This window comes from Setaria italica, chromosome VI (genome assembly GCF_000263155.2).
Source record: "Setaria italica strain Yugu1 chromosome VI, Setaria_italica_v2.0, whole genome shotgun sequence".
Taxonomy (NCBI): Eukaryota; Viridiplantae; Streptophyta; class Magnoliopsida; order Poales; family Poaceae; genus Setaria; species Setaria italica.
The window spans coordinates 6896698-6903868 of NC_028455.1; positions in this window are offsets into that span (position 1 = coordinate 6896698).

Sequence of the window (7171 nt, forward strand, 5' to 3'; positions counted from 1 at the left end):
AGGAGGAAGTCTACGTCGAGCAGCCGGCAGGTTTCATCATCGCCGGCAAGGAGCACAAGGTACTCAAACTGCGAAAAGCGTTGTACGGCCTGCATCAAGCCCCGCGCGCTTGGAACGTAAAACTGGACGACACTTTGATGTCGCTTGGTTTCAGGAGGAGTCCAACAGAACACGCCATCTACGTCAGGCAGATTGGCGGTGCTCAACTGGTGCTCGGGGTCTATGTCGATGACCTTGTGATCATCGGTTCAAGCCCTGGTGACATAAGGGCGTTCAAGAAGGAGATGGCGGCTGCGTTCAAAATGAGTGACCTCGGTCTGCTTCACTACTACCTCAAGCAGAGTGAAAAGGGGGTCTCGCTGAGTCAAGGCGCCTACGCCGGCAAGATCCTGGAGAGGAGCGGCATGGCCGGGTGCAATCCCTGCCAGGTGCCTATGGAGGCACGCCTGAAGCTAAGCAAGCACAGTTTCAAAGCCACCAGTCGACATGACGATGTACAGGAGCATCGTTGGGAGTTTGAGGTACCTGGTTAACACCCGCCCTGATTTAGCTTTTGCTGTTGGGTATGTTAGCCGGTTCCTGGAAGATCCATGGGAGGACCACCTTGCTGCTGTGAAGCACATCCTGCGCTATGTGGCAGGGACCCAAAACTGGGGGCTCTGGTTTGACAGAAAAAAGGGAGATCAGGTACTGTTGACAGGGTTCAGCGATGCTGATTTTGCAGGAGATATTGATGCAAGGAAAAGCACAACCGGGGTCATTTTCTTCTTGGCCAGCAGCCCAATTACCTGGCAGTTCACAAAGCAGAGAGTGGTGGCTCAATCCAGTTGTGAATCGGAGTATATTGCAGCAGCTAATGCGGCCTGTCAGGCACTAAGGCTCGCTCGAGTGCTAGCAGAAGTGCAGGGGTCTGCGCCAAGTGTTCCACTGCTGAGGGTGGACAACAAGTCTGCTATTGCGTTAATCAAGAATCCGGTACTCCACGGACAGAGCAAACACATTGAGGTGAAGTATCATCTAGTCCGGGAGTCCGCTGAAAAGGGCCTGATCGAAGTGAAGTTCATCAGGAGCGAAGAGCAACTGAGTGATATTCTGACAAAGCCACTGGGCAGAGTCAAGTTTCATGAGCTTCGCACAAAGATTGGCATGTTCCATATTGATAGCAAGCACGGCTGTTGACACCGGATTTCGTCACCAGTAGAATCGGCGCCAAGCAGAGAAGAAATCGGAGAACTACAGTTGGGAATCGGTCAAATGGTGCTATAGTGCGGGATCGGCTGGCGACTTTTGTCTCGCTTCAGGATGAATGCACCGGAATCCCAATTGGTAATCTTTTGCCGATGAGAAATCGGCCGATTAAGAAGATGGACTAATTGGGCCTGTATGGGCTTGGAAAGGGATGGAAGGATAAGGTGGGGGTCAGCCCACGAAGCGTGGGGTAACTAACCTAGCACGAATTGTGCTTGTAGATGTTTGTTTTCTGTTTGAATTAGAGATAGAATTCTAGTCGGTTAAGAAGTTATCTGTACGGGGCTATAAATAGCTACCTTTGTAAATCTGTAATCATCAACCAATCAATACAACAAATTACTTTTTCTTCGTACTTACTTTCGAGCAGGCGACTTCGCTATTACTTTTTCTTCTCACGAGTTCGTGCGGGTTGGCAGGGCTGCATCATCTTGATCTCCGGCCGATTCTGTAAGTTCCGTTTATCGAGTAATATCTAAGCTTTAACTTCCGGCGCATCGCTGTTGTTTCGTTTAGATTTATTCATCAGTTATCGATATCAACTAGATTCATAGGTTTTTACCTGTTTTTCTAGTTTTTATCACCAGTTATCCCGCTAGGAATCGGTAGTATCGGCTTTCTTTATTTTCTATCGTTAGATCCATCCGTTGCCGATTAGATCTTTTCCTAGTGTTGTTATCACAAGCTTTGTACCGATTACTTTAGCAATTTTCTGTCTACAAGGCTATAGGAATCGGGCTGTCTTATAGCCGATTTCATTATCACAGTAAATCGGCCGATTCGCCGATAAACTCTCTCGATCGGAAACTTAGCCGATCGTAGTTTCTGAACCTGACACGTGTTTTTCCTTGCCAATCGACAGGTCAGATTGGCTGGCACGCCGCGCGAACCGCACCAGGGCATTCACCCGAACAGGAGCTAAGCAGATTCTCCCGGGTCGTGTGTCGGTCGCTGGGATTCGGTTGACCGATTTCTAGCGCCAACAACGGCAAGGCTTAGGAGGAGATTGTTGACAATAATCCTTGCCTGCGTAATACTAGTGATTTACTTTCCTTAGATTACTAGCTATGTTTAGGAAAATTAGGTGTAGTGTAATCAGCCTGATTGGAGGCCATTTCTTCTTGCCATGTAATTGTCCATTTAAGCAAAGGAATAGACACAGGAAAAGCTGCCAATTCAGCAGCACCAAAAATAAGATCGTGTCCAGAGTGTTCGCGTGAGTATTCTTGGGTTTCTGTGTTCGGCCGTGATCCTGCCGGCAACGTGTGCGTTGTCTCTCCGGCAAGGTTCTAACAGAGCAGCTATGCGGCGGAGCTCAGGAAGCTGAAGAAGGTGCCGTCTGGGAGCGCGAGCCACGGCAGCGGCGGCCGGGGGTGGTGCTTCGTAGCTGCGAGCCACGGCCGGCAGACGGCGGCGAAGGGAACACGATCGACGTGGGACGGGAGGCGGCGGAGGACCGCCACCGCTATCTTAGGCGACAGGCCCAAGGACCACGGCGACGACGACGGTGGCCCGTCGGTGTCGTCTCGCGCCATGGGCACGTGCGCGCGTGGCCGCGGCGAGCCGGCGGTGCGTGATGGGTCTGGTCTGGCCCGGGGCGTTCGGGTTACGCTAGCTTTTACTATGTGTTAACTGCTATTGTTGTTTGATCTGAAGGAGGACGGATTACTATGTTCAGCCGAGTTCGAATCTGCATGTTCTTGCAAATAAAAGTAAGCTGAATCGGACATGAGTTTGCTACTGTGTATCAAAAAATAAATGTGAGACCAAGGAAAATATTTTGATTCTTAAATCGTATTCCACAGAAAAAGTGATATTTATGAGGTATTTATGAGTTATGATTTTCAGCACTTCAAACTACTAATCATTTTTAATGTTTTAAAATTCTAACCATTTTTTCGAAACACAATACCCATGCACGCATGCTCAAACTACAAACGCACACACGCGGCCTAACCTTGTGAGTATTTCCTAGAGATTGAGCTGACATAACTGGAAGTTGATGAACTATATTACTCCTACTGTGAAATTGATTTTTAGAGTTTCTTAAAACGCATACTTTCACTTCGATTTCATGTTTCGAGTTGAATCTAAAAATTCTTATATTTCAAGTATGGGTTCAGAAAACAAATGATACCTGGAATCTGGCGGTGTTCACCCTTAACACAGATTAAGTTATTCGATTATATCAAAAAAAGTTTCATTGCTTGATGAAATTTATGCATTCCCATCCATTTTAAATTTGGTGGACTGTATATGCAGAAAACCATCCTTCATTCAACACTAGCTAAATTTCTGCTAAAAATTTGCTCTTTTCTGCTTGCACTACAACAAACTTCAAAGGACGAAAGAATCATCACAAGGTTTACCAGGGACTGAAAAAACGAACATGGGATTTGCCCTTGAGATCCATTGAGACTGCACCTTACTGTTCATTTGCTAGTAAGGTCGGCAGGAGACTTGTTTTTTTTAAAAAAAATAAAGGAATAGTCTCCAGACTCTGTGCGACCGCACACACAACCATGTTTTAAATGAAATAATGGAGCCAAATGTCTCTCGAGGGTATCAAAACTTGGTTAATCTAGTATACTACCGGTAACATCTGTATGTACTATGTAGTGATCAACCGATCATCATTTAGGAGAAAGCATAACTTGCTTCGTACATGTATTGATGCCGAATAATCAGCATATATGTATAACGACGGTTAGAGATATTGTTATCTCATGTAACAAGGAATTGGTTGGTTAGAGTCCGGTTCTATTATAGATAGGTTAGTTTGACTAGGTTTATCTCCAAGATGTATCTCATACACAATAGAACCAGATTATAAACAACTTCGACTTGTAATCTCTTTGGAGACTTTTGAAACTCCCGTATATAAACACGCAACCTATGATGAGCCAAGATAGGCAACCATAGCTCCATCGATTCTTTCATGGTAATCAGAGCTGCCTCTTCCTAATACATCTACAAACACATGCTCGAAGCCCATCCATGGCCTCCTCCTCCTCTCTCTCGGTCCAACTTGGGCCGGTGGTTTCCGAGAAGCTCAGACGGGACAACTATGTTCTATGGAAGGCGCAGTTCCTCCCTGCAGTCCGGGGCGCCCAACTTGTTGGGATCCTCGAGGGGACTGTCCCTGAGCCGCGCAAGATACTGGAGGTCACGATTGAAGGCAAGAAGCAAGAAGTTCCTAATCCTGAGAATGATTCGTGGGTGAGAAAGGATCAACAACTCCTCGGCTACATGCTAAATTCAATTACCAGGGAAGTGCTGGTAGGAGTGGCGACCACGACTACCTCCGCTGAAGCGTGGAGAGCGCTGGAGACTATGTTCGTGGCGCAATCAAGAGCGCGGGTGACTAACCTGCGGATGCAATTGGCAACTCTAAAGAAGGGAAGCCTGTCTACCTCAGCATACTTCAACAAGATGCACAATATTAAAGATGAACTTGCAGCTGCTGGAAAGCCTGTTGGTGACGACGAGGTTGTTGCTCATATTCTCAATGGCCTAGACTTTGATTATCATCTGTTCGTGTCCTCTATGCTTGGCTGTGGTGATTCAATTTCGCTCTCAAATCTTTACTCTCAATTGATGGAGTATGATCTTCACCTAGAGATGTTCCAAGAAGCCAATCAGTTTCAATCTTCGGTCAACTCAGCTTCATGCGCTCGTGGTTTCAACTGTGGTCGTGGCAACAGGAACAATGGTGGTGGCTGTAGTGGCCGGTTTGGCCAAGGACGTGGTGGACAAAATCAAGGCAGCAGCAGCAATAGTGGTGCCGACTCATCTAAGAAGAAAACGCAGTGTCAGATCTGCAAGAAGGTTGGGCATGAAGCTCCAAGGTGTCATGTAACTAGTGAATTGGAGAAGCTTACAGTATGTGACAATTACACGGGGCATGATCAGTTCATACTGCAAGTGGTTCAGGTATGCAGATTAGTAATATTGGGCATACAATTTTTCATACCACGCATAAAAATCTTCGCCTTAATAATATTCCGCATGTTCCTAGTTCTCACAAGAACCTTGTTTCCGTTCATAAACTAGCTCGTGACAATAATGCCTTCCTTGAATTTCATCCAAATTTCTTTCTCATTAAGGACCAAGACATGAAGAAAATTTTGCATCGAGGTAGATGTCAAGGTGGTCTCTATCCTCTAGCGCCGCATCCATCTAAAGAAGGTCCAAGCAAACAAATCCATGGAGTCAATAAGCTGTCCATCTCCCGATGGTGTAGTAGGCTAGGTCATCCAGCAATTTCCATAGTAGAAAGAATTCTTAGTTCCAATAATTTGTTGTGTGATAGTAATAAGAGTTTGGAGTCCGTTTGTGATTCATGTCAAAGGGCCAAGAGCCACCAACTTCCTTATTCAGTTTCGAATAAAACTTCTAGTGCTCCTTTTGATTTAATGTACTCTGATGTCTAGGGCCCTAAGCCTGTTTTTGTTGGACGGCATCTTTATTATGTTAGCTTCATTGATGACTATAGCAAATACACTTGGATCTATCTCTTGCGGCATAAACCTGATGTTTTTCAAGTCTTTCAAGACTTTCAAAATCTTGTAGAAAGAAAATTCAACAGGAAAATTCTATGTCTTCAATCTGACCGTGGAGTGAATATGAAAAATTACATTCATTCTTCCAGTGTATAGGCATTGCTCATCATGTGTCTTGTCCCCATGCACATCAATAGAATGGCGCTGCAGAGCAAAAACATCGACACATTCTTGAAGTTGGTCTAGCCCTTCTTGCACATGCCTTTATGCCTTTGAAATTTTGGGATCAAGCTTTCCTTAGTGCCACTTATCTTATTAATCTTCTACCTAGCAAGGTTATTAATTATGAGATTCCTTATGAGCGCCTCCTTCATGAGAAACCTAGCTATGAAAATCTATGCATCGTTGGCTGTGCATGCTGGCCAAATCTCAGACCCTACAATGCTAGAAAACTTTCTTTTCGATCTACGCAATGTGCTTTCCTGGTTATAGTTCAATGCACAAAGGGTTTAAATGCCTTGACATCTCCACTGGTCAAATATACATCTCTCGTAATGTCGTCTTTGATGAAGCTGTTTTTCCTTTTACCAAACTTCATCCTAATGCAGACACCCAACTTCGCAAAGAAATTATTCTTCTTCCTGACTCTCTTCGCAATCCTGGGGATGATAATTGTTTTGCCTCCATATTACTGATGCTACTAATCCTGATCCTAATGATGATGCACAGGTACAAACAGAAGAAATTTCAGCAGCGGTTCCTACTCCAGTGCCGGCATTGGCTCTGTTATTCCCGTTTGGATCCAGCGAGTCACAGAAAATCTGGACATCGATCCCGGGGCGGATTCTAGCGGCCCTGCTGGCCACAATCTGGAGCGGACATGCCCTGCGCTCAGACCGTAGCGCCCGAGTCCGTGCCCACCCGGGCTGCCAGCCCGAGCTTGATGCGTAGGGGGGGGGGGCGAATCCAGCTTGCACGGCGCGCCAACGGTTCCTACGTCTCCGCCCGTGCCAACGTCACCCGCTGCTAGTCCGTCACTACCACATGCGCCACTTGGGTCTGCTACGGCATATTCTTTCCCGGGCGGATCCTCTACACCGGCTATGTCACCAGAAACTCCACCCGGTTCAGCTACACCACTCCGGAGACATACCAGATTGCAGAGCGGGAATGTTAAGCCCAAGAAGATGTATGATGGCATGATAAGATATGGCTTTCTTTGTTCTACTAGTGAACCGGAATCTGTTCAAGAAGCCCTTGGAGATGCTAAATGGCGACATGCTATGCAAGAAGAGTATCAGGCACTAATACACAATGGGACATGGCATCTTGTGCCAGAAAAATTAGGTAGAAACCTAATTGATTGTAAATGGATTTCAAGATCAAGAAAAGAGCTGATGGGAGTATCAACAGGTACAAAG